Genomic DNA, 10,776 nt, shown 5'->3' on the forward strand with positions numbered 1-10,776 from the left:
TAATGAAAAATAATAGAAATTTATTCAGTTAATCCAAACAAAAGACTGGTGAAATTTGATAAGACGATCAGTAAGTGGTTTTAAAAGATATTCTTTTAAACAGGTGATACATGGAAAACTGGATTTCCACATACAAATTGGACCTTTAAGCTTTACTACATTTAAAAAAATAAATCAACTAAAAATGAGTAAAACACCTAAACAAAAGACTGAAATCTATAAATTTAAAGAAGTAAACAGGAGAATACCTCTTTAATATTAGTATTGATAATTTTGCTTTGTTGTGTTGTTTTGGGGGGAGCAGTTTATACAGATGATTATGGTTGTCTGAGATGCTTAGAAAAAGTGACAGTTGAGTGCTTATACCTGAATAGCACATTTAGACCAACCCCTGTAAGACATAGAGGACACTGTGTAAGAGAATTGAAAGAATCCAAAAGCCAGATAATAGGGAAGAGATATGTAAAATGGTATCTTTCTGGCATTACAGAGCCATTGGAAACATGGTCTCATAAAGCTGTTGTTGCCTGCAGTGAGTGCACACAAGACTGGGTCCTTATCCTTTCCTGCTAAATTCCTGGCAACTGAAGGATTGGATTTGGGGTGTAAGGGAGACAGTCATTATCTTCAGTAGTATACCCAACTGAATGATGAGTCCACCAGGTTCCATTGGATAGTTCAAAATTCATAGCAATACAGATGGTTATTGTTAAAACCAGAGGATAAAAACAAAAAAACAAAACAAACAAAAACAAAATAAAAAGGCATAAATACAGGGAAAAGACCATCAGGGAGGAAATGGGGAGAATGACAAGAGTTCAAGGAAAATGAGTGAGAGTAACAGAATGCATTGCATATGGAATGGTCAAAGAACATATTTGATTAACAAGAATGCTAAAATGTATATAATTTCTAAAACTAAATTTAGTAAAAAGAAAAAAATATATGTTGTATGAGATGGTCTGGTTGCCTGCAGTGAGTCCACACAAGACTGAGCCTGTCAATAACCAATTATGGATCAGAGGTGTTAATTTTTGCTATCATTATTGTGATGATTGATTATATATGCTGACTTGACTGGGCTAAACAATTACCAGATTATGGTAAGAGTATTTTTTCTGGATTTGTCTGTAAGGATGTTTTCAAAGGAAATGAAAATCTTGAATGGATTCAATAAAGAAGCTATATTGTCACTGATATGGTCGCTATCTTATTCAGCAGGAACATCCATTTATCCTGCCCTCAAAGATCACACATCTTAGTTCTTGGAACTTTGCATTATGGGGTTACACTATTACCATCCACTCAGTTCCTCATGTCTTTGACATTGGTCTGAGAGTAACATTATTGTCTCCTAGATCTATAAATATATCATCTATATTTATCTATCTCCTAGAGACATATAAAAATACAGATATCCTATTAATTCTGCTTTTGTGAAGCTCCCTGACTAATTCAAGAATTAAGTTAAAGGCTGTGGTGATTCAGGAATCGAGTTAGTTAAATAAAGTACACAAATCAGTTATCATTGTGTGGTTTCTATCTTTACCAACGATACAAAGATTATTATCTAAACATTAACCATTTACTGCTTTGTTTTACACATTATGAAAGATGGAATAACTTGATCACTAAAGAGCTAATATGAATTGCACAGCAAGTGTAATTGTTCTTTCTTTATGCTTAAAATTCTACCTTAATTGCATTTGGGTGCGAAATTTTCCGTAAAATGTTTCTGTGAAAAGGAAAAATTCCTGATAGCTGAGATTGAATATGAAGAGATAACTTTCAAACACTGTATACTTTCAGTGCCTACAACCTACAGATCTCATATAGAATGAGAATGGAGAGAGGAATACCATCAGAAACAGGAAACTGCAACAACTTTTAAGTAGTTGTAGAATCTTAGAACAGGGTGATGCCAGGTGGAAAGAGTATGTTGGAAAACAAACGGAGCATGCAGCTGAAGTGGGTGAGAAATGCATTGCAATGAAGATAAACACTTTGCAATTGTCCATCACTCTCCTGCAAGGCAAGTATGGGTCTTTTGTCCATCACTCTCCTGCAAGGCAAGTATGGGTCTTTAATCATTATCATGATTGTACCTTAGCCAAATTATGTAAAGATATTTAAGTCTCTAAGATATGTGAATTAGTGTGGCTTAAGAAAGATAATGTTAACAATCTATCTTTTTTAAAACTTTTCATTGAATCTTTTTTCATACATTGTATTTTGATCCTGTTTTTCTGCACCCCAATTTCCTCCCAGATTCTCCCCACCTCTCTACTCACCCAACTTTGTTCTTTTGCTCTTGCTGCCTCATTAAAAGTAAATTCACCAACCAGACAAACAAAAGCAAAACAACAACAAAACAAAACAAAAGAAATGAAAAACAAAGAAACACATAAAAAAATCAAAGCAAAAGGCCAGTGAGAAAGAAAAAGCCCAAATAAAGCAAAATAAGATAATTCTTATCCAAGAAGTTTCAGGTATGGGTTCCATCTTGTGCAGTGGCCCTTATGTCAAATCAGATAATATTGGTTGGTTACTCTCACAAGCTTTGTGCCATCATTGCCCTAGCATATATTTTTTTAAATTTCTATTATTATTTACATTTTATTAACTCTGTATCCCAGCTGTGTCTCCCTCCCTCATTTCCTCCCAAACCCATCCTCCCTCTTTTATATTCTCCCTGACCCTTTCCAAATCCACTGATAGGGGAGGACCTCCTCCCTTTTTGTCTGACCCTGTTTTATCAGGTATCTTCAGGAATGGATACAAAGTCCTCCTCTGTGGCCTAACAGGGCTGCTCCTCCTTGGGGGGTGGCGAGGTCAAAGAGACTGCCATTGAGTTCCTGTCATAAATAGTCCCTGTTCCCCTTACTAGAAGAACGCACTTGGTGACTAAGCTACCACAGCTACATCTGAGCAGAGGTTCTAGGTTATATAAATAAATGATCCTTATGGAGAAACAGTCTCAAATAAGACCTATGTGCCCAGATATAATTGGTCCTTGTGGAGCTCCTATCCACTCCATGTCATACTAACTCCCCTTTCTTTCATATGATTCCCTGCAATCTGCCGAAGGTTTGGTTATGAGTCTTAGTATCTGCTTTGATGCACTGTTAGGTAGAGTCTTTCAGAGGCCCTCTGTGGTAGGCTCCTGTCCTGTTACTTGTTTTCTCCTACATCCAATGCCCATCCTATTTGTGTTTAAAAGGGAGGATTGATCAGCTTACCCCGGGTCTTCTTTCTTGTTTATCCTCTTTAGGTGTATAGATTTCATTATGTTTATCATATCTTATAGGTCTCTATAAGTGAGTATATATCATGTGCGTGTTTCTCCTTCTGGGATACTTCACTCAGAATGATCTTTTCTAGATCCCACTATTTGCCTGAAAATTTCATGATTTCCTCATTTTTGATTGCTGAGTAGTATTCCATTGTGTAAAAATACCACAATTTCTGTATTCATTCCTCCATTGATGGACATCTGGGTTGTGTCCAGGTTCTAGCTATTACAAACATGGTTGAGCAAATGTCTTTGCTGTGTACTTGAGCAAATTTTGGGTATATGCCTAGGAGTGGTATAGCTGGGTCTTGAGGAAGCACTGTTCCTAATTGTCTGAAAAAACTCCAGAATGACTTCCAAAGTGGTTGTATCAGTTTACATTCCCACCAGCAATGGAGGAGAGTTTCTTTCTTCACAACCTCTCCAGCATGAGTTGTCATTTGAGTTTTTTATTTCAGGCTTTCTGTTGTGTGAAATCTCAGGGTCATTTTGATTTGTATCTCTCTGATGGCTAAGGATGTTGAGCATCTTTTTAAGTTTTTCTCTGCCATTCTATATTCCTCTACAGAGAATTCTGTTTAGCTCTGTACCCCATTTGTTAATTGGATTACTTGATTTATTGCTTTTTTTGACTAATCATTTTTTCTTTATTAATTACACTTTATTCACTTATTGCTTTTTAACTTCTTTAGTTCTTTATATATGCTGGATATCAGCCCTCTGTCAGATATAGGGTTGATGAAGATCCTTTCCCAGTCTGTAGGCTGCCATTTTGTTCTGAGAAGAGTGTCTCTTGCTTTACAGAATCTTTTCAGTTTCATGAGGTCCCATTTACTGACTGTTGCTCTTAGAGCCTATGCTGTTGGTGTTCTGTTCAGGAAATTGTCTCTTATGCCAATGAGATCTAGGCTGTTCCCCACTTTTTCTTCTAACAGGTTTAGAGTATCTGGTTTTATGTTGAGGTCTTTGATCCACTTGGACTTTAGTTTTGTGCAGGGTGATGAATATGGATCATTTTGATTTTTCTGCATGTAGACATCCAGTTGGACCAGCACCATTTGTTGAAAATGCTGTCTTTTTTCCATTGAATGGTTTTGGTTTTTTGGTCAAAAATCAAGTATTCATAGGTGTGTGGGTTTATTTCTGGGTCTTCTCTTTGGTTCTCTTGATCCTCCTTTCTGTTTTTATGCCAGTAGCATGCAGTTTTTATTACTATTGCTCTGTAGTACAGATTGAGATCAGGGATGGAGATACCTCCAGTTGATCTGTTGTTGTAGATGATTGTTTTGGAGATTCTGTTTTTTGTTTGTTTGTTTCTGCATATGAAGCTGAGAATCTTTCTTTCAAGGACTGTAAAGAATTGTGTTGTTATTTTGATAGGAATTAATTGAATCTGTATATTGGTTTTGGCAGGATGGCCATTTTCACTGTGTTAATCTTACCAATTCTTGAGCACGGGAGATCTTTCCATCTTCTGAGATCTTCAGTTTCTTTCTTCAGAGACTTAAAGTTCTTTTTTTCCAAACAGGTCTTTCACCTGTTTGGTTAATGTCACCCCAAGGTACTTTATGTTATTAGTGGCTATTGTGAAGGGTGTTGTTTCCTTGATTTCATTCTCAGTCCTTTTGTCTTTGACATATAGGAGGGCTTCTGATTTTTTTGAGTTGATTTTGTATCCAGCCACTTTGCTGAAGGTGTTTATCAGCTGAAGGAGTTCTCTGGTTGAATTTTTGGGGTCACTCATGTATACTATCATATCATCTGCTAATGGTAAAACTTTGACAGCTTCTTTTCTGATTTGGATCCCCTTGATCTCCTTGAGTTGTCTTATTGCTTTAGCTAGGACTTCATGTACTATGTTAAAGAGGTCCAGAGAGGGAGTGCAGCCTTGCCTTGTCCCTGATTTCAGTAGGATTGATTTAAGTTCCTCTCCATTGAGTTTGATGTTGGCTATAGGCTTGCTGTATATTGCCTTTACTATGTTTAGGTATGTGCCTGGTTTTCCTGATCTCTCCAAGACTTTAAACTTGAATGAGTGTTGGACTTTGTCAAATGCTTTTTCGGCGTCCAAGGAGATGATCATGTGTTTTTTCTCCTTCAGTTTGTTTATGTGGTGGATTACATTGATGGATTTCCATATGTTGAACCACCCTTGCATGCCTGGGATGAAGCCTACTTGGTCATGATGAATGATAACTTTGATGTGATCTTGGTTTCGGTTGCAAGTATTTTATTGAGTATTTTTGCATCAATGTTCATAAGAGAGATAGGTCTGAAGTTTTCTTTTTTTGTTGTTGGGTCTTTGTGTGGTTTGGGTGTCAAGATGACTGTGGTTTCATCGAATGAGTTTAGTAATGTTCCTTCTGTTTCTATTTTGTGTAATAGTTTGGAGAAAATTGAAGTTAGTACTTCTTGGAAGGTCTGGGAAAATTCTGCACTCAATCCTTCTGGCCCAGGGCTTTTTTGGAAGAGAGACTGTTGACAACTGCTTTTATATCTTTGGGGGATATAGGACTATTCATTCTTTCTACCTGATCTTGACTTAATTTCAGTAGATGGAAATCTATCAAGAAAATTGTGGTATATATGCTTTTGTAGTACAACCTAATGATTGTTTGGATTCCCTTGGTGTCTGTAGTTATGTCCCCTTTTTATTGCTGATTTTACTGATTTGGATAATTTCTGTCTGCCTTTTAGTTAGTTTGGCTAAAGGTTTATCTATCTTGTTGATTTTCTCAAAGAACCAGCTCTTGGTTTCAGTGATTCTTTGAATAGGTTTGTTTCTAATTGATTGATTTCAGCCCTGAGTTTGATTATTTCCATCTATTTGCTCCTCTTGGGTGTATTTGCTTCTTTTTTTCTAGTGCTTTCATTTTGGCCATTAAGTTGTTTGTATGAGATGTCACAAATTTCTTTTTGAAGGCAATTAGTGCTATGAATTTTCCTCTGAGCAGCGTTTTCATTGTGTCGCATAAATTAAGGTATGGTGTACTTTCATTTTCATTGAGTTCTGGGAAGTCTTTAATTTTTTTTCTTTATTTCTTCCTTAACCCAGCTGTCATTGAGCAGCAAGTTGTACAGTTTCTATGTGGGTGTGGGCTTATTTCTAATTCCATTGTTGTTGAGGTCCAGCTTTAGTCCTTGTTGGTGAGATAGAATACATAGGATTATTTCAGTCTTGTTGTATCTGTTGAGACTTGCTTTGTGACCAACTATATGGTCTATTTTGGAGAAAGTTCCATGAAGTGTTGAAAAGAAGGTATACTCTTTTGAGTTTGGGTGGAATGTTCTGTATACATCTATTCAGTCCATTTGATTTAGGACCTCTGTGAGTGCCTTTATTTTCCTATTTAGCTTCTGTCTAGATGATCTGTCCCTTGGTGAAAGTGGGGTGTTGAAGTCTCCCACTATTAAGATGTTGGGATCGATGTGTGATTTAAGTTTTAATGATGTTTCCTTTATGAATGTAGACACTTTTGTATTTGGGGCATAGATGTTCAGAACTGTGATGTCCTCTTGGTGGATTTTTCTTTTTATGAGAATGTAGTGTCCCTCCTCATCTTTTTTTATTTATTTTGGTTGAAAGTTTATTTTATTAGATATTAGGATAGCTACCCCAACTTGTTTTCTGAGTCCATTTGCTTGAAAAACATTTTCTAGCCCTTTACTCTGAGGTAGTGTTTGTCTATGTTTTAGAGGTGTATTTCTTGGATGTGGCAGATTGTTAGAACCAGTTTCCACACCCATTCTGTTAGCCTGTGTCTTTTTATTGGAGATTTGAATCCATTGATGTTGATAGTTAATAGTGCCAAATGACCATTAGTTCCTTTTATTGTGGAGTTGGTGGTCTTACTGTGTTTCATTGTTTGTTTTCTTTAAATATTTGTTGCGATATTATCTGTATGCTATGCTTTCTTCTTTGAAGCTGTTTTCATTGGATTGGAGTTTTCTTTGTATATTCTGTTAGGGCTGCCTTGTTGTGTAGATTTTGCATAAATTTAGTTTTGCCGTGGAATATTTTGTTTTCTACATCTATGTTGATTGAAAGCTTTGCAGGGTATTGTCATCTGGGTTGGCATCTGTGGTCCCTTGAAGTCTGCATGACAACTGCCCGGGCCCTTCTGGCTTTCATAGTTTCTGATGAGAAGTCCGGTGTGATTCTGATAGGTCTACCTTTATATGTTACTTGACCTTTTTCCCTTGATGCTTTTAATACTTTTCTTTGTTCTGTAGATTTAGTGTTTTGACTATGATGTGATGTGATGTGTTTCTCTTCTGGTCTAGTCTATTTGGTGTTCTGTAGGCCTCTTGTATATTTATGGACATCTCTTTCTTTAAGTTGGGAAAATTTTCTTCTATGCTTTTCTTGAAAATATTTTTTGGACCTTGGAGCCTGTAGTCTTCTTTTTCATCAATTCCTATTATTCTTAGATTTCATCTTTTCATGGTGTGCTTGATTTCTTGGATATTTTGTGTTTGGGACTTTTCTGATTTTACTTTTTCTTTGAGAGAAGTATCAATTTTTGCAAGTGTATCGTCTGCACCAGAGATTCTCTCTTCCCTCTCTTGTGTTCTGTTTGTGATGCTTACCTTTGTGGCTCCTGATCTTTTTTCTAAGTTCTCCAGCTCCAGGGTTTTCTCAGTTTGTGATTTCTTTATTGATTCTAATTCTGTTTTTATGTCTTGCACCATTCCTTCATCTGTTTGAATGTGGATTCCTGTCTCTCTACGATAGTCTATTTTTTTTTCTCATTTCCTCTCTATATGCCATTAATTGTGCCTCTACTTGTACCTCCATTTGTTTAGCAATATTTGCCTGGGTTTCTTTGAGAATGTTGTTTATTTCTGCTTTCTTTGACTCAAATTGATTGGCCAAATCTTTGATAGATTTGTTCATTTCCTCTTTAAATGTCTGCATTTGTTTGGCTTTTGCTATGAGAAATTTGTTTGTTTCCTCTTTATTAGCCTCAAATAATTGGGTAAGCATAGCTTTAAAGTCATTTTCCTGTGCTTCCTATGAATTGGAGTATCCATTAATTTTGGGGGTTGCTGCTGAAGCCTTGATGTTCTGATTTATGTTGGAAGTGTTCTTTCGCCTACCTCTGGCCATTGGCCTATCTGTAACCTTCCCAGTTTGTTTCTGGATTCTGCAGTTCATCTGTCTCTCTCTCTGTCTCTCTCTCTGGCGTCCGGAGAGTTCTTCAGGAAGATGAGAGAGTCCCCGTGGCCTCAGCGTGTGCATTGTTGCTTTAGTTTTTCCTGTAGGAGGAAAGTCTGAGGGTTCAAAAGGGCAAATGCAAGTGCATGTATGTGTGGAATTGTGCCTGGAAGTGTGCCTCAAGGGACAGAGTGATAGAGAATGTTGAACCCTTGAGTGTGTGGGAGGGGCTCTGCCTTGCAGGCTTCTAGGGTGTTACTTGTGCATATGCTATAAATGTAACAGGTGCTGGTGATAGTTGTGGTGCAATTTCCGGCGTTATCTGTCTTAACTCCTCATTTGGACCTGCAGAGCTTCAATGTCCCAAGAGACCTTCTGTTTCCCACATTGGTATGTGGGTAGGAGGAGTCCGATGCCTGGCTCCTAGTTTAGAAGGACCCTGGATCTGGGGCTCTGCAGACACTCAAGGGCACACTCACTCTCAAGCAGGTCACATCTCCAAGGATGGTGTATCTGGACTCTCTACTCTCTGATTTGACCCTGCTTGGTCTTATGCAGGAGGACTGACATGCTCCATCAGCTCAGTGTTGCTGAAGCCGCCAGGTAAGGAAGTCCAGCTGCAGCTGGAGACTGGGATGCCTGTCCAGTCTGCTCTCCACGCCTGGGAGGCCCAGCACCTTCTGTGCCTAGCTTGTATGGTGGGACTGCTGGGCTTTAATGGGTATATAGCTTATTATCTGTCACTGAGGGTTTGGGTGGTCCATACAGTCAGTGGCTGAGAGAACCTGCAGAGTCAGTATGGCCACTAGCAGACCTGGGACACTGGGAGGATGGTGCTGCGGATCTGGGACTCCAAGGCAGGTACAGCTGACAGTTGCGGCTAAGGGGCTAGGAACCTCAACTCAGCTGTCGCAGTCTCCAGGCTGTGAGCTCTGAGCTGAGAATCTTGGTGAGCCAGCTGTGCCGAGGAGGAGGGAGGCCCGAAAAAGGAGAGGCTGGGAGATCAAAGGATCATTTCTCTCTTTCCCAAACAAGTCCACAGGTGACCCGAGACCAAAGTTCTCACCTCGTGTGATGTTCCCTCTCATTTAGAAAGCCTCACTGTCGTTTTCCTGGCTTCAGAAATCCTTCCAATCACCAACTCAGGCATTCAGCTCCTTGGCAACTCAGAAACCCCCCCTAGTCTATCTTGCAAGCTTGATACCATTTTAGATCAAAGGGTTTGCATATGGATTGATGTTTACATTTCTTGTTTGGTAGCATAAAGAGTACCTTCCTTAATAAAGACACTAGCATGTATAGGTGAAGACTCGATGTAGGCACAAGCTAGATTTCTCCATGTTCATTGAGTGTTTGGGTGTTGTGTTCAGCAATGAGGTCTTGCTGGTAGCTTGTTGAAAGCAACCTACAGTCTTGACAACAGTCTGTGTTGTTTGGGTTCCCATGAGACCCTCTGGCCTACAACTCAATTAAATATACCATAATCCAGATACTGGAAGTTTCGTTTGGTGATAAGAGAGACAAGTTGGAGCACTGTTTCCCCAATTATTTGGCAATTTCATTTGTATAACTTTCATGTATGTGTATATTTTAGAAGCTTCTACTATATTAGGTTTCCATATACTCCTCAAATGCTCCTTAATTTTAGCAGTAACTCCCCACATTTCCTCCCATGTTTCCTCTCCTCTTCCACACTATACTTGATCTTCCTGTTACAGCCACCACCTATACAATCATAACTATGCTATTTTTCTTTCCTAGGGAGATCTATCTGCCTTACCTAGTCCTGTACTCTACTTAACCTGTGTTTCTGCAGACTGTAGCTTGGTTATCATTGACTTAACAGCTAATATCCACATATAACTGAATACATACTGTATTTGTTTTCCTGGGTCTGGGATAACTCACTCAGGATGGTTAATTTTAGTGCCAACCATATACCTAAAAATTTTATGATTTCATTCTTATAACAGCTGATTAATACTCCATTTTGTAAATGTATCTTATGTTCTTTATCTGTTCTTCTATTCAGGTACAACTTCGATGTTTCCAATTTCTAGCTATTATTAATAAATCAACAGTGAACATGACTGAGTAAATATCTCTGTGGTAGTGTGAAGCATCCTTTGCGTATAAACCCGAATGTGGTGTAATTGGATCTTGAAGTAGGTCAATTCCCATCTTCCTGAGGAACTGCCGTATTGATTTCCATAGTGTCTGTGAAAGTTTGTAGCTCCATCAGCAATGTAGGGAGTTCACTTTAAACATTCTTGCCTGCATAAGCTGTCACTTGTTTCATTGATCTTGGCAATTCTGATTAGTGTAA

Source organism: Meriones unguiculatus, chromosome X (assembly GCF_030254825.1).
Source record: "Meriones unguiculatus strain TT.TT164.6M chromosome X, Bangor_MerUng_6.1, whole genome shotgun sequence".
In the NCBI taxonomy this organism is placed as follows: Eukaryota; Metazoa; Chordata; class Mammalia; order Rodentia; family Muridae; genus Meriones; species Meriones unguiculatus.